The 26,269-nt window shown below is 34.0% G+C and overlaps 1 protein-coding gene and 1 long non-coding RNA gene across 6 annotated transcripts in view; one reads left to right on the top strand and one right to left on the bottom strand.

Moving 5' to 3' along the window:
* The first annotated feature begins 6,159 nt into the window (after nt 1-6,159).
* Nucleotides 6,160-26,269, top strand: part of LOC133844628 (chaoptin) — a 47,518-nt gene continuing 27,408 nt past the window's right edge. For 2 of the 3 annotated variants that reach the window (XM_062278711.1, XM_062278724.1), the window contains exon 1: nt 6,160-6,587. The gene's annotated coding sequence lies outside the window, so the exon portion shown is untranslated. Of the gene's footprint in view, nt 6,592-26,269 lie in introns of all 3 variants that reach the window. The other variant, XM_062278718.1, reaches the window with a different exon arrangement.
* The window catches only part of LOC133844647 (uncharacterized), a 28,918-nt gene continuing 19,245 nt past the window's right edge, over nt 16,597-26,269 (bottom strand). The window contains exons 1-3 of one of the 3 annotated variants that reach the window (XR_009894624.1): nt 17,265-17,442; nt 17,023-17,146; nt 16,598-16,954 (exon numbers count right to left, since the gene is read on the bottom strand). This is a non-coding gene — a long non-coding RNA (uncharacterized LOC133844647). Of the gene's footprint in view, nt 16,955-17,015; nt 17,147-17,264; nt 17,443-26,269 lie in introns of those variants that run through there. The other 2 variants (XR_009894623.1, XR_009894625.1) reach the window with 2 other exon arrangements.

Here is a 26,269-nt window from a genome sequence, read left to right on the forward strand (position 1 = left end):
GCGCTAATTAAGTGGCAGAAGGCCCAAAATGAACAATGTCGAAATACATATAATAAACAACACAAACATCTATGGCACGATCATCTTCGGAGACATACATTTCTCTGCCGGTCGCACGGTCATAATACACATATACCACATCTAGCGGTAATGTTGGCGTTCTCCTTGCATTTCCCTCTTAGGGACAACTTTCCCAATGCAAATTGAGGTGTGCGGTTATGCGGTAGCGCTGCAAATCGCTCCTCCAAATTTGGGCCAGATTGCAGCATGATACAATTATAGAAGGTAGTCTCGTCGGCAATTGTTTAAGCAAAGCTTTCGTCAGTACGCATTCGTAATTTTCGACGCAAGAGGTTGTCTGCGGACGAAGTTTTTTCTGCAATTAACCCTTGTGCAAAATGACATTTTACAAATGTATGCCGTAGACACGGATAGAATTAAAACATTTAGAGAATTAGATCAATTCTCATATATATTATTAATATATTTTCATTACCAAATTATATGAACAAAATAGAATCAAGGAGCGCATTAATATCAGCAAAATGAAAATATGTAAATATTGATATCATCGTCTATGGGTTAATGCGCATTTCATTGTCGTCTCGCTACCACACTGCTGTGCTGGAGACTGCTTTCACTCTTAGGGCACTCATTTGTATGATTATAGAGGTTGTGCTTTTTCTTTTATTGTATCATGGATTGCAGTGCTGACTCCTGCTTGCAGCTATCAGCTGATCTGCTGCAGCTTTCGCAGCGGTCGTGCAGAAGCTTTCAAAGCTTTAGTACAAGCTTTGTTCTGCCGGCTGTCGAAGCGGAGTGGATGAGCTTTGCTTGGTGGCTTAACTTCGTAAGCACCAACAACATCCAAAAGTACAATATGGAACTACGTGCCGTCTGATTGTGAAAGAAAAATCAGATCATGAATACATGTAAGCTTTATATCTGCAATAGCGCAATAGTTACCCTGCCTTTTTTGGACGGCACCATAAAATCTCCAAATTTTGTCTCCGCCTGTTGGCCTTCGGTAGCTGACCGAAAAAAGGGGTGTTTTCACACAATTTTTCTATTCGCACTATGCACTTTTTATTTCACTGAATATTTATGTTGGCTGAATATTTATGACCGTCGCACTTAATTCTCAATTTATATATGTATTTTTTCCTGGTGCGACTTGTCACAACCAATTCAGAAAGTGACTTTGCGAGATTGCAAGACCAGCACGAATGAGCAAAAAAAACTGTCTTGTCAATAGGGCGTTAATCTTTGATGCATTCTTAACTTCCCATTCTTTGACATTCACTGCCTCAAGATGCATCTATCGCAAAAATCTTTTTGATGTTGCCAAGCCCCACACACAGATGGCGCTAATTAATATTTCCTAACAAAATACATATATCCTACAAGTTTAGACTAACATTAAACAATTATTATACATTTAACATTTAACTAACAAAAATTGAATTATTAACATATATATACATAACTTTAATAAATATACTACATTAACTACTTTTTCTACAAACAGAGCCTGGCGCTGACGGTTTCCAATAGCAAAAAAAACTTTGCCTACTTTTAGGCCCAACCAATAAATGTTGGCGGTCCAAGCGACCACTACAATACATATGTATGTATTTGGTAATTTGTATTTGTAATAAAAATAATGTCAAAAATGAAATATGTGTGCGTGTTGCTTTTTACTTTAAGTAACGATGTTTCAATCCCACTGTCTAAATAAAATAATTTGTCAATAAAGTTCTCTATAAAGAAATTCAATTTTTCAACGAGCCCATAAAGTTAAAGTTGAAAAAAACGTAATTATCCTTGTCAGTATGTGCATTGAAAAATCGGTACTAAGAATTCTTTGTATGTATGTACATATGTATGTAAATGCATTCTAAAGAATGCTAATGATAATGAAAATACTCAATTACACGTTTTTTCAGAATTTTCTTTTACTCTTTGCTTTTGAATATACAAAGTATACAGAAAAACAAAATTGTCAATTGGTGTAATTATTCTATTTTGAGTTTTATTACTTTTATTTGTTTTCAGAATCAGTAGCAACAATATAAAAGGTTTATCGACTACATATAAGCAAACTTTATGTTTTATTTTTATACCCGCTACACATAGGGAAGGGTTTTTTTAACTTTGTAACGGAAATATATGATCAGCGTCAACAGCTTAATCAACTGACTATAAAAGATAGAATTTTTATAGCACTTTTTACGTTTGCACGCAATTCAAGTTTGTTTCAAATTTTGCCACCCTTCTTCTGCCTTCGAAAATTGACAAAACTCTAATAACAAGTGTAATTTTAAAGCTAGAGTTGCGAATTTATATATCAGTATATACAATAATAACTATAGTCTTTAAAATTCCTGAAAGTTTGGTTGCGATCAGATTACAAATGAAGATATTCAAGAACCACTTTTGTATGGGGAAAACACCTACACATACACTCCTGCCCAAAATTATACGACACCTCTAAATTTTTTTGTTTCGGCGCTTGTGGCAGAATGGGAAAACGAAAAAGAGCAAAACAAAGTATGAGGAATGATAGCACAAAGAGTAATGCACAAAATGAGATATTGTTGACTCTGTTTGGATCTCCCGTTTTCAAGTAACACATTTCAATCTTTCTGTGCACAGTCAATATTTTATTTATTTTTTGATTAATTATTAAAGATTATTAGTTAATAACAGCATTTTGATCTTTTTTTAGTTCAAAAATTTTTTTAGACATTGAATTAATTAATTTTTTTTAATTATTTGGCCTGGGAAAGACCATTGCATCAAAATCTTAAGTTTGAGACTATCGACGGTCTCAAATTTACTGTTGTCGGCATAAATTCGACTGGCTCAGATACTCCATCTGTTTCATATTGGGTTAAGGCCAAGAAAGTAGGCTGGGCAATTCAAAACATTTATGTAATGGTCCTTAAAACCCCGTTGCGTTGCTTTGCATTTATGAAAAAAATGCCTTATCCCACATAAAAACAACATTTTTTTCCTCGTTATGTTCCAAAAATGGTAGAAGACGATTCTCTAATACTTTTTTATATTCATTCGTGAGCTTGTGAATCACAGATAATGCGTTTCAGACGCATGGAAGGCTCTCCAAGCCTTTGCGGATCCACCTCGGAAATTGCGCCTTGAAAACATAAGAGGATCTCTATGCAAATCTTGCCAATAATGTCGAAACCTATCTGGGCCTTACAGATTACATATTTTCTCATCAGAAAAAATTATCTTAGTGAGAAATATTGATAAAATCTTCATAAACAAAATGAAGGTGAATTTCCATACCGAGTAACCAGTTTATCTTCAATTTTTTGAAGTCGTAATTTTTTTGGTGTTTTAAGTACTAAGTCTTTCTTAAAACTCCTCTTACAATATTATGGGAGGTTTGGAGGTTCGCCAGATAGTCAACTGAGACGCAGGATTACTTAAACAAGCAGCAAGGGAGGAGTATGATGCAAATGAATTGGTCGATTTTTTTAATGTGCATCGTTTATCACTATCAAACTGTTTCAGTTTTCTGCCGGAGCTACGTTTAAAACCGTAGGCATCCATATCACATACAAATTTGGTGATCACACATCATTTTTAACCCAACATCTTCGATATTTGGCTTATATTGAAGACGACATCGTTATTAGCTATATTTCCTCCATTTTCTTCTTAATTTAATATGCAACCATGCGGCATTTTATTTTAAACTTATTAAATGTTTCATAAAACTATAAAAAAATTAAATTCCCACCAAATTTTTCTCTCCAGGAGCAAAAATCGAAATGTGTCGTATAGTTTTGATACACGTGCAGCCTAGCTAAAATTGAAGCGTGTGTGCTTTTTTTACCGTTACTTGAAAACGGGAGATCCAAACAACAATATCTCATTTTGTGCATTACTCTTTGTGGTATCATTCCTCATACTTTGTTTTGCTCTTTTTCGTTTTTCCATTCTGCCACAAGCGCCGAAACAAAAAATTTAGAGGTGTCGTATAATTTTGGGCAGGAGTGTACTAGCTAGGGGCTTAGTTGCTTTGGCTGACAATCTAGTATATTTTGCTTATGATTTATATGGTATACTTTGAATATAGTATTATATTAACACACCAAATATACGTTTTTTCATATTTTTTGTATTTTATTGTATATTATTTCAGTATATTTTAGGAACAATTCCGTGCTGTTTTGCTTTTCAAAATGTGTAGCTGGTATTTCACAGTCGAGAATACTTGACTGTAGGTTTCTTACTTGCTTAGTGTAATGAAATAGCCAAGTGAAAAAAGCATGATACATTAATATTGTATGAAGATTTTGTAACATTTTTCATGTGTATACTAAGTGCATATACCTAAAATTACAATTGCGCTGCCAAAACAAAATAACAAATAGAAAAACGCCAGGGTTAAAAATTAATATACAAAAGTAATAAAGAAATCAATCAGAAATAATTATAAAAATAAAAAATTTGTAATAAATAAAAGCTATGCCAAATTCAAACAAGTAAGAAATCTACAGTCGAATATGCTCGATACCCGCCGGAAAAAACACGATTTCGCTCATCTGGAAACAGCGCTTAAGAACAGAACAGTGCGTGGATGAGGCAACAATTTAAGAACCCTTGATCTGTGTGCATAACAAATGCTGTCTCTCTATATATCGTCTCGATGACGCTGATCAAGATGTACATTTATGTATATAGTTCTGCCTATTACATTCATTTGAAAACACAATGGTATAATACCCTTATACGCTGTGCTTCAATTTAAGAAAAATTCAGAAAACTGTTGTGATACACATGCACAATAAAGTCCGCAGTAGGAATGTAACTGAAGACTCTAAATTCTGGTTTTGATTTTTTTTGTTAATTTCAAAACAATCTTGTTGTTAAATCATATGCAAATATAAAGTTTGATAAAGAAAAGGTAAGCAAAATTGTAATTGAAAATAATTACCGCAGGCCACAGAGCTTAACGTTTTTGTCTAAAATTAATAATATGGCATTTTGCAATTCGGTGGATAAAAATATTGCTATACATAGATCAATGCTTGAACGCCTCCATAATGGCTTCTGTTTGTTTTTTTTTTTAATTTGAATGCGTGCAAAGGTCGTATTCGAGGCCAGAGCATTACCAAAGGTGCACTTGATAATATATACATACATATGTTATATGTGTGTTATATTTGTTCGCACACATGTACATATATTGTTACGTATAGTGGTGATTTTTCGGATTCCTTATAAATTAATTCATATTAAGGAATGTTAATCATCCAACAAAAACAAGAACATCATTAAATGGGGCACGCATAAAAGCATGCACCAAAAAAGAGTACAAACTTTATACGTATGTACATACATACATATCTACGTATGTAGTATACATAATACCATATATATGTACATATGTATATATATATATTTATTGGGTTATTCGGACACTTCGATTGCCTTGTAAAGGAGTGTGAGAAGAACGGAAAGAAGCTTGCAAATTGCTTGTGTGCGTGGTCATTTATCAGTCTTAGTTTCAGGGGTTAGAAATGTTTTACAATAAATTCAACAAGCAAATTTTTGGTTTGAGTTTATTAGCTGTCGGCCATTACCTCAAGCCAAAGAACACATTCCAACGGAGGAAGGATATGGCCTGTCTATCCAGGCAATACAACCCATACAGTCCATTCAATCTGCCCTTCTTTACCCTTCTAGTATTAATTGACGAACCACTCATTCATTCATGTTTATTGTCAAGTGTCGTCAAATCACCTTCCACTTTTGGAATACTACATACATATGTACATACATTCATACATATGTATAAAGTTTGCCATGCTCTGCCGCAGCATTGCCAGATACAATTAAGCTCTGACTGCGCATGCTCTAACTCTCCCATAATCTCATATTCTTGCGCTCAGTTGACGTCATTCTAGCTCCCATGCTTAATGCTGTTCGTTGCACTTTTGGCACGTTTTCACATTCGGTTGTTGCGCCTAGGACATTGTTTTTCATATTGTATACTCGCTCACGTCGATTCATCGGAATTGTCTTCGGCTTGCGCTTCGTGGTTGTTCTAAAAACGAACGTTCAGAGCGAAGGTCGTCGGCCATAAAATGCGCATTATGTTGTGCGGATGTGTCAGTACACGTTTGTTATTTGCCGCAACAACAGTGGGGCGCCGTCGGCAACAACTATAGCGGCAACGACAGCAGTAGCTAACGGTAACGGTAACGGTAGCGCAGAAAGTAGCGAAGTCTGCAAAAATCGTGGACTCCGCATCGAAATTGCATTCAGAATGGCGACCATTTTAAGTACATAAAGCGCATTTCGCATTGGCGTGCAGTAGTGACGGTAAAGGAATCGGTCAAGAATATACAGAACACGCTAGTTCTTGTTATTGTTGTTGTTGTTATTGTTGTTTTAAATGGAGTGTGTTGGAATGCATAAAGTGTTTAAGTGAAGTGCTCCTCAAACTTTGGACGCGAAGAAAAGGCCAACAATTGTTAGTTATATGTATATGCAACAACTGGATACGGATACTTTCGACAATCTTTAAGCACGTCCAAACAGCCAGTTAAGTAGGTAACGTTACCATTACCTTACCCCGGCTCTCACCCATTCAGCACACATGCTCTTGAATAAAAGTTCAATTTCCTGCTTTAATTGAAGCGTAGTGCAAACAGCAAGCGACTTGTTCGCACACTGTCCAATTGCTCTGGCTATTCGGCAACATAAGGTCTGGTTAAAGGAGGAAGTCAGAGAGCTACACATATATATAAAAAGAGAGACAGAAAGAGATATAGTAGAGGGAAAGATACATGCCTGACGGGGGCTGTTGGACGTTTGACTCTGGTCAGTCATTAGTCATTTGCTCATTTCCGCAAACGCAGCCGGACGTACAGCACTTGTAAGCCAATAAACAAGCGATGGCAACGAAAGAACGGACGATACGCAGGCGAGGACGAGGAATATGGGGAAGTAGACAGTCGCTCACATTGCTCCCTAAGCATACAATGAATGAAATACTGATATAAAGTTGGACGTATTCATGTCATGGTTTGTGATAAAGATGTGACGGGTTGGTCAACTTCATACAAGGGAGTGCTTGCAGCTTTTAGGAATCAACCGCAAGACGATTTTTTCTACTTTAAAGTACTCATTTGTTTAAACTGTCATAGAAACATAAATAGTTGTATCTTGAGCGACATTATAATATATTGGACAATTTTTCGTCGTGCTAACTTCTGCCTCAGATTTTTTGTAAAATCGATTTAACTTTGTTGGTACAAATTGCGTACATTTATTCATTGTACATTGAGTTGGAATTGAAACTTTCTGACTAATAAAAATATATGTTACAGAAAGGAAAAGTATTTTAAACTCGGTAAAGAATATTAGTATGTGTCAAATATTCAATTCGATAATTTGAGTTAGTGGGTTTGTAATATTAGAGTTTTAATTTTATAATTTATAAAGATCAATGTTTCTATGTTGGTATTGGTAATGACGTATAAAGTGAAACTTCACATAGCGGACACATACATACATACATATATAATGCAGACCCCCCTTCTGATACTTTTAAACCAAACTTATCTCGAAGACTAGAAGATGTAGAGCTATAATTTAGAGGTGGAGAGTAATCGATGACACTATTGATAGTTGGGCGCTATCGAGCCACAATCGATAGCAGCAGATACTTTCGAAAGTGGCTCAACCACTATCGATTGTGGCATCGATAGCTGGCGTCTCACATTGTTCTGTGTAAAATCGTCAGCAATAAAGAAAATACATGTACATATGGATCGCTTTTTAAAAAATAGGTATGTTTAATGTATTAAACATATGTAAGTATTTTGATATATAATGTGTCAAATTGAATATAAAAGTCAAATGTCCGCAACACCTAGTGCGTCAAGTAAAGATATACTGTGGACTATGATTGCACCAGCACAGAATTGGAAAAGATAGAAGGATAGATACCAAATAAGCAAAGTATTATGAAAAATTTCACAAGTCTGGAAGTATTTCAAGAGGTCAAACGACAAAAAACTTGTGAAATTCCTTGACTGCTGCAAAGAATACAAGACAAGCGGCAATACGACAAAGTTTGTATTACGAGTGATATTATCGGTGATAATATCGATAACACTATCGATGGCTCAAAATTGACTGTCGTCGGATATCGATGGCGCCTACTATCGATAGTTCTTCGTATTTGCTATAATTGTGTTTCGACACCACTTGTTATCATTGCAGACAGATTATTTTGTTTCCTTCCGCCCTTGTAAATATAAAATCGCATAGCAAGGGCAATTTTAAAGCTAACGTTGATTTTATTACATACAATAAAACATTTTTTAAAACTTCTTCCAATCAGATAAAAATTGCAGAAAGTGATTAGTTGACTTTCTGGTATATTTTATCTGGTATTCAGAAATACCAAATATAACCTTTAGAATATTTTAATATTCTTTCGTTTTATTGAAGAATTAGCTTAATTTTGTAATTAAGTTACTAAATACTGAGGCCACTGTTCCGCGGAGACTTCTGGTGGTACGTACGTGTTTTTTCTTGACAACATCTCACTGAGTGATATGTTACTTATGTACATATATTCTAAAGTAACAGTTCTTCGCTAGGAACAAAAAAGGAGTTGCAACTTAATATGTGTCCTATTAAAATACAATAACAGAGACAGAGCTCAAGAACGTACATCAAGCAGCATTCCGCTCATAAAGCATTAGCATAGGTGTAATGGAAAAAAGACAAAAAGAAAATAGAGCAGCGACGCAATACAGATGGCACCTCCTCGGCAAATACTCACCGTGTCCCACCTAACCCAAATTGTTGTTTCTTCATGGTTCGCTTTTTCGCCCGCCTGTTTCTCTTTCTCATTGCCATGATATTTCTTTTTATGACTTGACTGACGGCCCGCAACGCGACAAATACAAGCCTTAGCCAGTGCACTAGGTAGCCCTAGACCACCCCATCCATACGGTCTACCCCTCCCTCGAAAAGCAAGTTACAAAAACCAAGGCATTGGGGAAACTTGTTTTGTAATTGTTTTTATGTCGAGATGTTGTTTGTGTTTTTTGTTGCTACTATTCGTGCTTCTTTTTGTTTTGGACTTTTTTATGCCGTTGCCCTTACCTATGAAAGGGATAAAGGGACACAGTTAGACTACCCCCGGTCCATTATCACGTACATTCCAGTCAGAAATTAGTCTTGCTGACAAAAATATGCCTGCTTACACATTATTTATAAAAAATTACTAAGACTGGTGACTTTTTTTGTGTGGTCTACGAACCAGCCAATCGGACTATAAGCCAATGCTTGAAAAAAATTGTGTGGCAATAAAACAGTTAAATCGTACTTCTGAGTATAGACACAAAGTCTCTGTATTCTTTTGGTTCCAAATATTGATCAGTTTACACTTGCCGGCTGGACAACACACAAAGAGAATGGGCATTCGCATTCGTTCGTGCTTTTTATACGTAGCGGGTGAACATTGCAGGGATTCTTAAAGCGACATTGCTGGGTTTATTCTGAAAACGTGGACTTGCTTAAGAGATCTATTCGAAGGTTTTAAAAAATTCTGGGTTTAAGAGTTTGAAACTCAGTCGCGAAAAAGCCCAAGACGCGTATATCTATTGCCTGAAATCATTTCGTCTTTTTAAAATTCCAGTTGTTGAAGTCCAGCATATTGATATTATGTCGTTAAATGTCGAAGTTCCAATTACTGCTCCGATTTTGGGCTCGGCACAGTTGGAAATGGTTGATGAAATTCAATCTTCTCAATCCTCTATTGAAGTTGGTTAACTATTTTAGAATCTCGTCTTGTCCATTAATTATCCAGAATATGATAGTTACAGTGCCACTGCTTAAACAAATTTTTACCCTTGATGCGACATCTGTTGATGTTCGGGATTATAAAAAACTCAAGCCACTACTAAAGTGCACAAATTCGGTTTTCGTTATGAAGGGAAAATTTCCTTCTGCGTTCCTCCTGAACAATTTAGAAAGAATTGCTGCAAAGAGTTTGGACAGGATTAAAAAGTGGCTTAAAAGCTTTCCATTGGGTAGATAGGTATTATAACTTTGCGCCTGCAGATAATGTATGCTACAGACAGTAGGACCCACGAAAGTATATATGTACATATATTCTTATTCAGCGACAACAGCCGGAACGATATGTCCGTCTGTTCGTCCATCCGCCCGTATGAAAGGCCGGACCTTAGACGTTATAAGAGAGAGAGAAAGAGATACTATTTTTTCTTAACATTTGCTATTTATGCACTCGGATCAACAACAGTATTTTTGATTCTTGAAAATTTAGTTGCGATCAGATAAACATTGTAGAAGATACTGCTGAAATTGTGTACTATCTGGTATATTTTGAGTATATAGCTTTCGGTATATTCTTGTGTCTTTTCGGTATATTAATTTGGTACATTTTTAGAATATGATTTTATTGAAAACGGAAAGCGGGTGTCTCTCAAAAAACACACTCGACTGTAACTTTCTTATTTGTTTTCTTTTAATGTCATTGCCCTTACTAAAACTTGGTACAAGTACAATTAAATTTTTACAGAGGTAATTGCATGCAGCGTCGCGTTAGTAGTGTTTTAATTGCCGTAGATGCTCAAATTGCATTTGGGTTTATTTGACACTACAGGTTTTTCTGTTCGTATATGCCTCCAGCTCCTTATGAATTTTTTGCATTCATTCTGATTGTGATAATTTAAAATTTCTTGATGATTTATTTCATGGCTTTTCGCCAAGAATTTCAAAGGATTTTTCCCCTTCACAACCCATGTTTTTATTGATTATTGCTAAGAGTCCCAATAGTTTTTTTTTATATTGTTAGGTGCGACATGAAAATAGATAAAACATCTTCGAAAAAATACTGCGATTATTGTCGATTGGGTTAATTTATTGTTGAAAAAGTTAATCCAATCAATCTATTGAATATGTTCAGAAAATCTAAATTATTCAAGAAGTAATATTCTAAGTAATTATATATATGTATATGTTGAAATCTAATAAACTTTATCTTAACCCCAGTTTGTCCTATATCTGCCTATCTTAGTTTTATGCGAAGAATAATTGTTTGCTTTATGTATTCGGTTTAAGATATTTAACATTTCATGAAACAATATAGCTCTATAGCTGTGAATTATACAATACAACTTGATTTCTATCATTTAATAATAAAATAATAGTTTTTCAAAATAATTATTGTTATTTCAAGGAAATTATAGTTTCATAAAAAAGGTTTAAGTACCAGCGTTAATCTAAACGTTTGCCAAATCAATTTTAAAAATTAAAAATTGAATTGGCGATGAAATGATCCGTTACGTGACTTGGAAAGACTAATAAAAAACCATTTAAATTTTTCCTAAATTTAGTCAGAAAGCCATTTGTAAATAAACTAGCAGCAGTTGTTATAAGATATTCCATAAGAAGCTAGGGCCGAAAGGTTCGAGGCAGACGCAAATATATGTTTGTACATATGTATGTAAGTGCTCGTATACGAGCCTCAACCGCACAGAAATAGGAATAGGCCAGAGTCAGAATTAGACCGACATCAATAAACCTCAACTAAGCCGTGTGTTTTGACATAGATTTAAATTGACATGGCTGTGCAAACAAAACGCAGAACAGAAAGTCGGGGAAATGGTGAGTGTGAATCGTTGAAGAGGCTTGCGGCTTACAGTGGAATTCGCATCGCTCGAGTGGGCCACATTTATAATCGAACCTCTTCTTTCACTCATAACTAAACCCACATTCATTAACATACGCATTTGCTTTACAATTTACATTTGCCTAATGCACAAGCGTTGGGTCATGGCAATCACTTTGTTATTTCAACTTTTAAAAAATTTGATTTTACCAACATATTGCGTATACATATGTACATACAAACGCGAAGACAGAAGTAAAAGTAAAAATAAAAATGCAAAATAGTTTATCATTTAACATATTTGACGGCCCTTGGGTATGCCCTCTCGTTCGCGACGAAAATTGTTTGCTAGACTTTAAATTCGAGGATGACAGTTGCAAGCCAAGTTGAAGATTGGTTAGTGGAGGTGATTGGGATGTTGATCTTGTATAATAAGGTATGAGAATGGTATCTATCGAAGCGTCGCACATTGGCATTTTTTTGTAGGAGCACTTCTCCACGTCGTTGGCTGTATGTCAATCTCGGTTTTTCGATGCCTACAAGAACATGTGTAATGCCCTGTTTCTACCTATAGAGTAGAAGGGTATTGCAATTTTCTGCCGGCAGGAGGCATTTCCGACCCTATAAAGTATATATATTCCTGATCAGCGTCAACAGCAGAGACGATAAAGCCATGTCCGTCTGCCTGTCTGTCTGTCCGTATGAACACCTAATTCTCAGAGACTATAAGAGACAGAGCTATACTTTTTTTTCGACAGCATTTGTTTTGGTATATAAAATATCGACTATCCTTCAAATCCCGATCGAGAATACATGATTTTTTTTTTTGTATTTTTGATATGTTTGCACGCAGATCAAGTTTGTTTGAAATTTTTGCCACGCCCACTTGCTCCCCCCAATTCGCAAAAATCGAATAACAAGCGTAATTTTAAAGCTAGAGTCATGAATTTTGGTATATGGGCATTTCTCAAAGTCGCGAACGTACGTTCGTACGATATAAATTAAAAAAATAAAATCGAAAACAAACGTTTCCTGAAACTTTTTTTTTACTCTTCGATAGCATTTGTTTAGCTCTTTGGTTAGTGTAAATTATGGGGCTTATCGATTTTTAATTTTCATTTTCTGCGAATTGAGACGGAATATTTTAAAGAAATAACTTTACTTTTAAAATAGAGTCATGTAGCTTTCTATTAAGTCTACTCCCAAGAAAATATCTCCATTTATCTATTTTTAATTTAATTAAGTTCCGGTCGCGAACGTACGGTCCATGTTGTTTTATTTATTAAATTTTTATTTTTACCACAACTTTTTTTTATTAATAACTTCATATTTCATAAAAACAAAGGGATTTAACTCAATTTAATGTGTCTAATAACATTTAAAAGCAAAAAAAATAAATTCTTATTAAATATGAAATATATACTGAAATTTATTAATAGCAAGAAAAATATGTAATAAATAATAAGTAATAACTAACAAGTAATAAGTAACTGCAAACGACATAGTTTTCAAAAACAAAAACAAAAAAAAAAAATTTTTTTTTTTTTTAAATCCATGCGACGCTAGTAAAAATCGACATATGTACATGTATGCTTATAGGTAAGGTCGCGAACGTACGCTACTTTGACAATCAATAAAAAAAGATTGGTTAGAGTAACCCCAACGATTTTTTATATTTAAAATATGTATACCAAAATAACTTAACACGCGAAGTTTCATTCACCTGCTTGCACTTAATGCGAAGCAATTACAATAAAATGATGTTTTCGGTCGCGAACGTACATTTGAACATACTTAAGAAGCAAAATAAAAATAAACAGTTAATTGAACATTTTTTCGCTCACTTTGCATTTTTTATCTTATTATTGGATTGCTATTAAGAGATTTGGTAGAAAAAGAGCAAACATATCATATGTTTTCTTTGTGAAATAATAAAACATAAAAATACAGACAAAAGGAGCTAAAAGTGAAAAAATTAAATTTTTTCAGTTTGCAGGCAAATTTTTTTTATAAAAACAACGGAGATATGGTACGGATCCATTGTATTATGAAAATTTGGATATTTCCAAATTTTACAATTTATTATACAAAAAAATACGATGAATGTGAAGATTTTTTTTTTCGGTCGTGGTTTACCATTTTTCGAGAATTGCCCACATACAATAATAACTATAGTAATTGTGATTTCTGATTTGGTCACGATTAGATAAATTTAACATGTTTTTTTGATATTTTTATGGTATGTATATTATTTTGGTATATTTTGAGAATATTACCGAAATATTTTGGTTTTATTCAAAATGGGTAGCGGGTACAGTTAAGCCCACTCGACAGTAGCTTTCTTACTTGTTTCTTTTTAAATGTATTTGAAAAGTCACTTTTAGCCCATGTAAAATCTCATAAAAGCTCAGTTTTTTCACATGCGTGAGAAATATAAAAATATCGATCACTATTTTCGGTATATTTTTTTATTACAAAGTGCGTACTGTACCCATTTTTTGCAGTGAATTCCACAGTGTGGAAGCAGCAAAACAGGGCATAAGACATTTTTTGCCTCGTATTTAAATTGAAACATATTGAAGGGAATATATTATCTAACACTCTCTTTCAGTATTGATTCAATTTGTAGCAATCAGCAATTCCGCAGCTTTACCAGCGGTGTAACATATTTTCATATATGTATGTACTTTGTTAAATTTTGATGAAATTTTTGTATATACATGTACATGCATATGTTTGTTTCTGCAGTAGTCTTTATTTTGGAATAAAAAAATAAAATATTTATAAATTTGTTACACAATCGTAATTAGGATCAGTTACTTATATTTTATAGGAAGCTAACGTTTTTTCCTCTTCAGGCAGAAACTTTTCTACCAGAGTGGTAGTGTATATTTATTAAAGATTTACGTACGAAGTCCAAAGTAGCACGTAACAACGATTCCCTTGGTTTGTTGTATGTTAATTAATTGGTTAACTTTGCTTATGTCTGTACGTCCATGTCTATACTGGCTTATAGAATGCCAGCGACCAAGGCTTCCTTCGTGTTGGACTAGATAAATCACATAACATCGTGGTTACCAAATAATGTACCTGTCAACATTTTAAACAGCGAACAGTCTAGTCCATCGGTTTTATGTATCCATAAAACTAATACATATAAAGCTTTCACACCCGATAACTATAGAGTAGAAAGGTATTATAACTTTGTTTCTGCAGGCAGTAGGAGTCATCTCCTACTGCATAAAGTATATATCAACAACCGAGACGATATAGGCATGTCGGTGCGCATGAATACCTAGATCTCAGAGACTAGCTGTATTTTTTATTCGACATCACTCTTTATTTTTGCGTGCACTTCAAGATTGTTTTATAATTTGGTCACACCCACTTTCGCCCTGGCAAAGTGATTAGCAAGCTTAATTTTGAAGAAAGGCAAGATTTTTTATAACTACAGTCTTTATGATTCCTGAAATTTTGGTTGCCATCAGATAAAAATTAAAGAATTTATTGTATATGGCAAAAAACTGTGCTACTGTTTTGGTTGATAATATGACATATTTTGTATTTTATATAATAGATATACCAAATACGAATATAACCATCGTTATTTATAAACCATTTTTCAGTATTTTAATTTGCTATATTTGTTTTGCTTTTAGTGTGAATGGATGTCTGGTATCTCACAGTCGAGCACACTCGATGCTAGCTTTCTTACTTATTTTTATTTTATGCAATGGTTGTGGTGAGGCGGACGCATCCGACTGTTTTTTATGCTCTATGGTATACACAGGTATTCTTCGACCTATTGAATGCTTGTTCCATTTTTTCCACCTTTCTTTGTATTCGCAAAGGGTTATCATTGTTGTTTTTTGTTTTTGACGTTCTCATCAACGTTTCTGTTGGCGCTGTCGTTGTACAACATGTGTCAAATGCAAATTTAAGTCTTATAGAAAATGAGTATTTGGAGACTGCAAAAGAAGCTAGGATAGAATAAGAAATAGGGAGTGTTGAGGAGATGGTGATAGGGGTTAGTTGTAGGTGCTTGCAGTGAGGTTTCGCTAGTGGTATGTGACATCAATGAAAGAAGAAAAAAAACAAATAAAAGAAGAACCATAATATATACGCTCATTTGCATGTAGAACAAAAATGTTGTAGGTATGCAGGTTTTAAATGGATTTTTGCGGTAACATTGCATTGCAGGACAGTTTTCATATTCATATCAAGACAACATCAGGTCACTTGCCGTCTCCATTTTTATATAATAGATAGTCTGTAGTCTAGTCCCACGGTATTATCAGACAAATCAGCATATGTTCAATGACGCTTCTACTCCAACAAAGCAAGCACCCAACCAAGCAACGAAGCAATCAAGCCCCCAGCAACCAACCCACACGAGAAGAATACAAAATGCAATACAATGTCAGATCCATACAATTTTTTCACAATTTCAAAATGTTTTATGTTACGAGCTCCTTGTTTCTTTGTGTCTGTATGTGTGTAGCTGAATTTGTGTGTGTGTGCACTGACGAATATTCAATATTTTCTTCACATAGCGCTGCCTGATACCATATTCCGTTGGTTTGGTGGAGAGGGAATGGATATATTTCAAAGCTTTTGTTATCAATATGTCGCTTGCTTATTGAAAATAATACAATATGTAGAAAAGTGTATGTGCTCGTGAGTGTGTTTCTTGTGGGTACTTTGAAATCCATGATTCGCTGTAGATGTGCGGCATCTGTGCGCTTTGTCACCTGTCTATCTCGGCACTTGAGCAATGACTTCTTGCGTAATTTGAACAATAACAAGCAGGTCATCTTTCTAATCATCTCAATCGTCTTCATCGGAGCTATCAGCATATTATCATTATATTATCATTTCTAATTTTTTATCGAATGATTAAAAATAAGAAACTCAAAACATTGTTTTTTATATAAAACTACAAACTCACAAAGACGTTTCACATACGTGTGTAGATACATTTTTGCATAATCATTTCGGTGAGCCTTGGGTATTAGTAACTTATTATTATTATTATCACGTTGAATACTATATGCACCCTATAACTTCTTATCAATGTCCACTTAGGATCAACATAACGGTGATGTGTTGCGCCTATAGTTAAACTTCTTATTTGTCAAATGCTTTGCAAAGTAGTCACATAAATTCCAAAGTCAAAGAAAATATGCCCTTTGTTTGATGTTCGAGTAGACGAGCAAGATATGCCCATTTCTTAATTAAAACACGGCAAAAACATTAAACCTAAATAGAAGAACATAATAAAGTTGATTAATCCAATCAGGCGAAAAGGTTAAGAGCGTACTTCATACATTGCCAATAAGTTCCATTGGCGTTCTTATGACTGGCTCGATAAACGTATTCAGATTTTCGTTGGAGTTAATGTTGGGTCTGGTGTTCAATGATGCTGTGCGATAATGTTATTCCAATTCAATGCTGAAAATATAATATAATATAATATAAAAATATAATTCAATCGAGTTTGTATTAGCGAACTTATTTCTTAGCCATTTGAGTAGCTACGGTGAACGGCAACAACCCGAATGCTCTGTACATTTAGTTCTGTGAGGGATTGACACATTTTTCTGTGATTTGAATTATTTCTTCCGACATCATCATTTGAATTTGTATATTAATTATCGCATTAAATCATTATATTCTATAAAAATCTATAATATCTCTTCAATAACGTTTTCCACTTTTAAAAGTCGAAAAATTTGAACATGACATTTGTCAGATCCCACGTGACAGGAGACACAATATAACAGAGATAAAGACAGATGTCGAACGAAATGACGCCATATTAACTGAACCATAAATCAAGTTGTAAAGAGGCTGACTGATGTGCACGGGAGCTGGCAGCAGATGTTTATAAAATGCCAGCGAGAATAACAAGAAAAACAGAAACAATAACAACTGTAATAACAGAAGACGGTATCTAAGAGCTGGCAATCCAGGCAACATAGAAATAAAAAACAAAAAAAGAAGTGTCAAAATTGAGCTGGACAGTTGCGAGGCATTTCGAACAAATATGCAGACCGACCTATATAACATGAGTACATATGCATGTTCACATTAACACACACATGCGGCTATAAAAGTGACAAATGTTAAACGAAACGAAAAGAGAAACTGACAACAGGAAGACGCGACGTTATGAAGCAGAAAAAAGTGTGTGCATTTTTCGAGACTGAAAATAGTACACATACAAACATATTTATGTATGTTCTTATGCCGATAGTATGAGCAAAAAGCGACATACGAGTGTGCTCGACTGTGAAATACTCGGTATTTGTTTTTAAGAAATCTAATTAATATATAGAAAAATAGTAAACTATATATTACTAAATGCAGTCGGATGTGTTGCTATAACATACAAATTTAATATTTTTCCTTATAAGTTGGTTAGTTTATTCCCGTCACACCTTACACTTGTAAGAACACGAGTTAGCTTCTCAGTTTTCGAAATATACCAAGTTCCGGTAGCCTTCAATTCCTTATATTGCTCTAAAGTTTGGGAAAAATCCGGAAGGAAACTCATCCTAATTCAGGCAAATAATAATCAAATTCTGCATATTTCACATTTTCATTTTATAAGGATATCAGTAACAATCATTTTTTTTCTACAGTAGCTTCTGCCTTAGTCGTTGGCATTTTGTAATCAAAATCGATAAGAAGTTTCGTTCACATGTGGTCCCACTTATTAACTTGCCTCACGAATTCAATTTAAAAATTATTACTATACACTAACACTTTATATACTTCAAGTATAGTTCCAGTTGTAGCAATGTTTGGTTTATTGCAGGTTTTTGGTATACAAAGGACAGTTTCGGCATCAGTTTTAAGCACAAGAAATCATTGTTCCTGACTATGTTAAATGACTTATTTCTGCTAATTATTGTTGTTTGAAAGGTCAGGAACTGTGTTATTCTAATGGCATTGTCTGTCTTTCTCTCTCTCTCTCTCTCTCTCTTACTATTTTAATATTTTCATTTCTATTTTATTCATTGATTACTCACTCCGTATCTCCAAAATAAGCTATACAGAATAGAATAGCAAGGGTAACTCAATAAGTTAGTCATGATTGTCATTCCTATTGCGTTTCATGATGTCACATAGTTGAATTAAGGTTTTTGATTTTTTGATGATACATACAGTTGAGTGTGCTCGACTGTGGGATACCCGTTTCCCAGTGTCAATAAAACAAAATTCTAAAAATATACCAAATTAAAATATCGATGTTGCACTGAATTGAAAATATGATTGTCAGACAAAGCAACTAAGATCCGATAGAAGAAGACGTTTTTTGTCGTACAAAATGATTTCTTAAATTGTGCAATTTTTATCTGATCACAACCAAATTTGCAGGAATCATCAATTCTGTAGTGTAAAATAGATATGATCTGCCTGCAAAAATAAAAATTGCTGTCGAATAAGATGTACATCTCTATCTCTTATAGTTTCTGAGATATACATTATCTCGGCTGTTGAGGCTGATCAAGAATATCTATACTTTATCGTGGTAGTAGATGACTTCTTCAGCCTGTAACATTTCCTGCGGGCACATTTCTTTCTACCCTACCAAAAAACCAAGTTCTAAAATGAAAAGCATTATTTCGTCTTAAAAATTGTTTGTTGTAATAAGACCATAAGAACATATTCTTCAAACTAAAAACATTAGTCCTCAAAAAACCAAATTTTAAAAAAAAGACCAAAAATTCTATATTTAAGCTACAAAACTTTGTACTCGTAATCTATCAAAATTCCTATAAAGTTTTCATCTAAATTTGGGTGTGAATAGCTCAGTACTTGGAGCTGTCGCGATCATTCTCAATTACAGAATGCGCTAATTAAAAATCGTACAACGGTAATAGAATAAAAAAGTGGTAAGAATAATATTGTATAAAATAATATTTATTTTATCTTCTAATTAGATTTTTGGTCTTAAAACTATAAGAGTTTTTATTCATAATAAAACGAATTTGGGTCTTCTGTTAAATGATCTTCAGATAAAGATGTGTTTTCTAACCTTAGGATTTTCATTTTCTTGACGTACTCTTCAGACCAACATTCTAGGTACTAGGAAAAAAAAACCATGATTTTAGACATTTTTTTCTGTGCACGCGAACAACACTGATTATCTTGTATAACCTATACATAGTAGGACATTGACGAACAGATTTGCATAATTATTTATTAATTAATTATGAATTGAATTTAATTTACGAATTTCTTATTGTGAAAGTAATATGAGTTGATTGTAAGAAATTATTGGATCAATACCTATTAAAACTGTGAAAGCGTCGATTTTGAAATGGAGAGCAATCCAATATATCCGAGAAACTGATTTAATTGACGGCATGTTAATAAAAATTTCAGCTTTGCAACATTTACAGTTTGGGCTGTGAGTTGATGTTTAATGGAACAGCTTTGTATATATAGAATATGGGATTGGAAATTGCCTGATACATTACCTTTTCCTTATAATAGTTTTCTATCCTATAATTAACAGGAATACCCTTACCCTTACAAAAATATGAAAGAATTCAAAACTTTTCGAGCATCGGTTTGTTTTTTAGCAAAGGTGGGTTGAATTATGAAAATTTCGTAGGATAGAAATATGTTAACCAAAAATTTCATAACATTAGAGAAAATATAAAATATCATAATTTATTTAATAATTTAATATGTTTAATATCCACTTAAAATTTAATTACTTGCTACTTGTAACTGAAAGTTGACAATTGAGCTCAGGGTATAGCTGAGACATCTTGCAAGTTTAATAAATAAATTCCGATTATAACAACCACGACCACATCAACGCTGTATTACGCAGCTGTCCTCATCCCCTTTGGAAGTCATTGACATATATTGTTAACCAAGATTAACTACGGAATTTCCGTGGTTAAGGATTGTATATAAACTGCTCTTAGCAACATATTTACATATAAAACAAAATATGCGTATATATAACCTAAAAATAAACTTTTCTATTAGGTTTCAAGTGTTTAACATAGATTGTGGGCGAAGACAAGAAACACCTCAATGCTAAGGATTTCAAGTTAATCCTAGCATAATAAAGAAACATTTTCACTTTGGCTGATGCTCCAATTTTCAATTTGATTATATACTTGACCGAATATTTAATATTTCCATACTCGCGAGGTTCCACACAATAATTATACACTTACTCATACACATTCACATTGACACACAAATTCAAACGCTCTGCATGGCATTTACTCGTAAATTAAACGCATTAAGATATTAAAATAATATTTTGTTTTTGTTCCCTGCTTAATGTGTCACGTGATTAGGTCAAATCATGCCAAAAATTCGTAACATTTTGGTAATTTTAACTAAGCCTAAAGTTTTATTTTACTCCTGGAAACGAAAGCGGATTCATAAAAAAAGTTGCTCGGAAAAAATATTAAATTTCTAATGCATATAAGTTATATTTACTCCTTCAGAACGATTTAAATTAATTGGACTCTTTATTTGTCATTTCTTTTCTATTTAATAAATTAAAAAATATATGTATATATTTAAATCCATCAAATAGAGATTTGATATTTAGAATTTCGATGCCTCTTATGGTGGCTTAAATCATGACCGCGCTCAGTTCATTAAAGTGTCTTTTATCGGTTTCCATTTTAGGAAACGCCTTTCGTGATCCTTTTGGGTCATAACTAAGCCTTTGGCACCCTTCAGCCAACACTTTATCAAATAGAGTCAACTTATGTTTATGTGCTTGATCCCTTCGTTCTATCGCTCTCCATCCGTCTATGTATGTCGTTGAACAGTCAGTCATGCTGTCGAAGTCTGAACAATAAAAATAAAATTTATTGCTCAAGTTTATGTTAAAGCAATAAATGTATCATGTATTGAAAGACTCACTAGAGGAATACATAAATATGTATAATATGCAATATGTGTCTATGTATCTTTATCTGAGCGAGTTGAGTGTGGGTTTGTGGTGTGTATGTATGCACAAAGTACTCATCTATAAATTTTCGCCCATTCTCACCTAGACGCGTGTCCACGCCACATGTGGTGCTCCCTTCACCGACCTGCCGCTAAAATGATTTTGCTGTTGCCTTTTAACTACTCAACCCACTCAACTCTCTCATGGCTATAACCATCCCTTGATTCAAATCCCATAAAGTTGTTCAACATGGCGCTGCTGTTGTTGTTATTATTGCTGGGATAGTTGCCGTTTATTTGGTTGGCAATTGCCGCATCATTAATCTTACTCACGGAAACGGCGCTTAGGTCAAAGTTTTGGGTTTGCGTAATTTATCTTTGAGTTGTTCCGCAATTATGTACCAAAACGGTAAAACCCCGAAACTGAATTAAGCTCGATCCAAACATTTTACTTTGTTCCGCACCTGCAGTTGCAACAGATACGCGAATTTGGCATGTTGACCGGGCATGTTTATAGCCAACCCTTTGCTCGAGAGGCCTTCAACCGCTTGATTTAGTCCCCGTTCTAATAATTCTTTGCCTTAATAATTGAGGAGCAATTTCGCACCCGCGGCACTAAAATTAAATTGAACTGTTTATAAAACACATGAATTGTTTATGAGCAACAGCCAAACGCCACCAAACAACTACTGCAACACAGCCACACCTACACATACATATATACTATATATGTATAGGTATGTACATACATATGTACAAAATACACACGCACACATTCTCACTAACATCAGGGCAAACTACCAAGTTGGGGCTGGGGTTGGGATGGATGGGCGTGGCAGGTTGCGTCCTGTCGCACGTGAGGCGTCATCAGTCATGTATGTATGTATGCAGGGAATACTTATCAAGCAAATGACACTGCAAAACTTATGTTGAGAACGCCAAACAGATGATGACCAAGCAAATGTGCGCTTCTTCAAAACCTAAGCAATTACGCGTTTGTAATTTTGCCAATTCACACATATGTATATGCTAACTTCAAAGACAATTCTAAGAGTTCATATACTTGTACATATGTTTTATGCTAAACACGTTGCCATATTTTTTTATGGTGTCACTTGTACGTCATAAATGAACAAATTAATATATATTAAAAATGTCAATTTTCCAAATAAAATTTGTTTGTGCTTAAGGGGTGTAATTATACAGGTAGACACGATTTGATGAATTTTATATTTCGCATAATTTTTCAAAAACTGTTTTGTACACGATACAACCAAATGAATAATTCATTGGCCCCAAACCGAAATTTGAGCAAGAATGCAAAATATTTTTTAATGATAACCAAAGTCTGTCGTTTTTTTTTTTTTAACGATTGTGTAATTACTTTAATTTGATTTTTGATTTTATTTTTATTTTCTCAGGGACTTTAAAAGACAGCTCTTGTCATTGTTACACGCAGATCAAGTTTGTTTTAGAATTTTGTCACGCCAAGTTTCGTGTAGTCAAATCGAAAAGATAGCGATCAGATAAAAATTTCAAAAAATGCTTGATGAAATAATTTAATATTGCAAAAAACAGCTGCACAGTAGACAGTATTTTGTATTCTTTAAAATAATTTTAAAGTATATTTGAGTAATTTCAGGTAGGTATATTAATATGGTACAATTTAACGATAATTCCGCTTTCGCCCCGCAAATCGTGCGTACTTTTAAAACATACAACAAAAACTACAGTATTTATGATTCTTAAGAATTTGGTTGCGATCGGAAAAAATTTTAAAAGTTATTTATGAAATACTTTTGTAAGGCTAAATACTCCTACTGCGATCCACCCGATTAGTTACTTTGGCTGACAATCTGGTATATTTTGTACTATAGTATATTTGAAATATTCTATATAAATATGCCAAATATATGCTTCGGTATATTTCATTTCTCTTTTTTCGTATCTGATACAATGCTTTAGAGTTGTTATTGCCAAGAGTTGCGATGCCCTATGTGCGTATTGAATTATTCAATTCGCCTATAATTACAGCACGAACTTCTCGTCGCGTCCACAGTAGCTTTTGTAAATGAAATGGAAATGCAGCAATTGAAACAACGCTGGCGACAACGTCAGCAATAATAACAGCATTAACATCAGCACCAATTGCATGAGGGTAGTAGCAATTAAATTATTCAAGTTTTGTTATTAATAAAGACGCAAGGTTTACAATTATTTAAACGAATTACATGCAAGTTCTGCCATGACCCAGCTGATGACCACGACTGTATATTTTAGGATTAACGGTCCCCACAGAATGGTATAATTGTGGGGTGTGGGGCGTTATCACAATACATGAGATTTTAAATTGACGTGATGAGTTTGTTGTATGCTTTTGACTATTCGTCCATATGTGTAAGTGTCGTACGGACTTGTAAAATATCAAGCGGCTGCTTTTTTAAAATGGTTAATCTCAATTACTAGCGTAACATATACGTTATTGTGTGTATACCGTAGATTCATTCTAACACACACATGCAAAAATCATTGTTTTATTGTGTTCGCTTTTACCGTTGCTGTCAAGCCTTTGGGTTTGCCAGAGTTGTTTTAAATGGCCCCTCCCCTTGACTATTTTTATTCCCGCTGCCCATAGAGTAGAATGGTATTACAGCTTTGTGCCAACATGAAATAAGTAAGAAAGCTACAGTCGAGTGTACTCGACTGTGAGATACCCGTACCCATTTTGAATAAAAGCAATATATTTTGCGGTATTATTCTCAAAATATACCAAATATACTGCTAAGATAATAAAAATATACCAAATGGTATATGCGGTATATCGATATAATAACGCATTCAAAATATACCATAGACGGGACAATATACCAGATTGTCAGCCAAAGCAACTAAGACCCCTAGTAAGTACGCGGTTTGCCCGTACAAAAGTATTTCTTTAATAACTTCCACAACTTTTATCTGATCGCAACCAAATTTTAAGGAATCATAACTACTATTGTTATTATTGTAAACACCAAAATTCGCAGCTCGACTTTTGTTGATTTGTGGGGGCGGAAGTGGGTGTGTCCAAAAATTTGAAACAAACTTGATCTGCATGCAAACATAACAAATGCTATTTCATACGGATATACGGACATGGGTAGATCGTCTCGGCTGTTGATGGTGATCAAGAATATATATTCTTTATAAGGTCGGTACATACATTTCCTGCTGGCACAAAGTTATAAAACCCTTCTATCCTATGGATAGCGGGTATAAAAACGACGTCCGGACCACTGTGGGTTGAAACATTTCCGATTTGCTTTTGTGTGTTGTGCCATTTTTTTTATTCTTTATTTTATTTGTATTTTATTAGGCTCAGTTAAAACCCTTAAACACATAATTTCAATTGTTATATGTACATAACACAAAGGGACCTTTGATTTTGACATACATATAACTTGGACAGAAAACTTGGAGCGCGCATGTGCATTTGTGCTTTTGGGTTTGTTGTAAACCATTCCGTGTTTGTGTTATGTAACATATGTGTGTATAAATGCTTGACATTGCCTGAATCTTATTTCGTATATGAAACCTAAGCAATACAAACAAAATTCAAGTTGAGAAATAGCTTTCTATTTCTTGTGCCACTTGCTCAACAAATGTTTATACCAGCTACCCACAGGTTGCCGGCAGAAATGTAAATGTAACAAACAGAAGGAAAATCGAATAGCGAGCGAAGATGTGATCAGATAAAATAGTTATTTAAGAAATAATTGCTTAAATAATTAATTGCATTCTTTTACCATCATTTGCACTCTATGGTTTTTTTTAATGCAATACTCGTAGTATATATATATACTAAATATAGCCTTCGGTATATTTTAGCATTTTTGTTTATATTACATATTTTAGAATCGAGTACATTGGACCTTTGCTTTAATGTTAATTGACTAAAAGAGCAAATGCATTCACATACTATATATTCAATCTTTTTGACGCATTAATATGTGCATTGAGTTGAGTAAAGATAAGGTAGAGTCTGCTCGTCCGTTACTTGTTTCTTGCTACCCATTTTCAATAAAACGAAAAGTACGAAAATAGCAATATATTGAGTGAATGCCATATAACATTTTTCCTTGAACAAGTTACAAGTTTTTCTTTTGATTGCAAACAAATTTTCTTTATTGTGTATACCAAAGTTTCGATTTTTATTCAGCTTGTGCCAAAAGGGTAGTGACGAAACTTAAAAAAACTGTGGTAGATAAGCCGAAAGATTATATCTATCACCTGTTTCCTGTTAGCTCAAAAATATCTCCCAATTATAAATAGTTCAAATAGAGCTGATAAAAATAAAAGGAAATAAAGGTGATCAGCACATGTTGCATCTAAGAAATTTTCTTTTCGAAATTTCCGAAGATAACGTTTGATTAAGAACGTTTATTTAATTTTACATTCTAAAGCGAATTTCTGATTATTAAAGCTTCGCAGAGATGCTAACTGAAACTCATTTACTCACCTACATAATATGATGAACCCGCATATACAGAAACTTTGGCATACACTATGTCAAGTTTTGAGCTTTGGTTGAGCGTTAGCTTTAAATTTGACCAAAAGAAGTCATGTCTGCCTGAGTGCTCTGTGTTGCGTTCATTT

Source organism: Drosophila sulfurigaster, chromosome 2L (genome assembly GCF_023558435.1).
Source record: "Drosophila sulfurigaster albostrigata strain 15112-1811.04 chromosome 2L, ASM2355843v2, whole genome shotgun sequence".
Taxonomy (NCBI): domain Eukaryota; kingdom Metazoa; phylum Arthropoda; class Insecta; order Diptera; family Drosophilidae; genus Drosophila; species Drosophila sulfurigaster.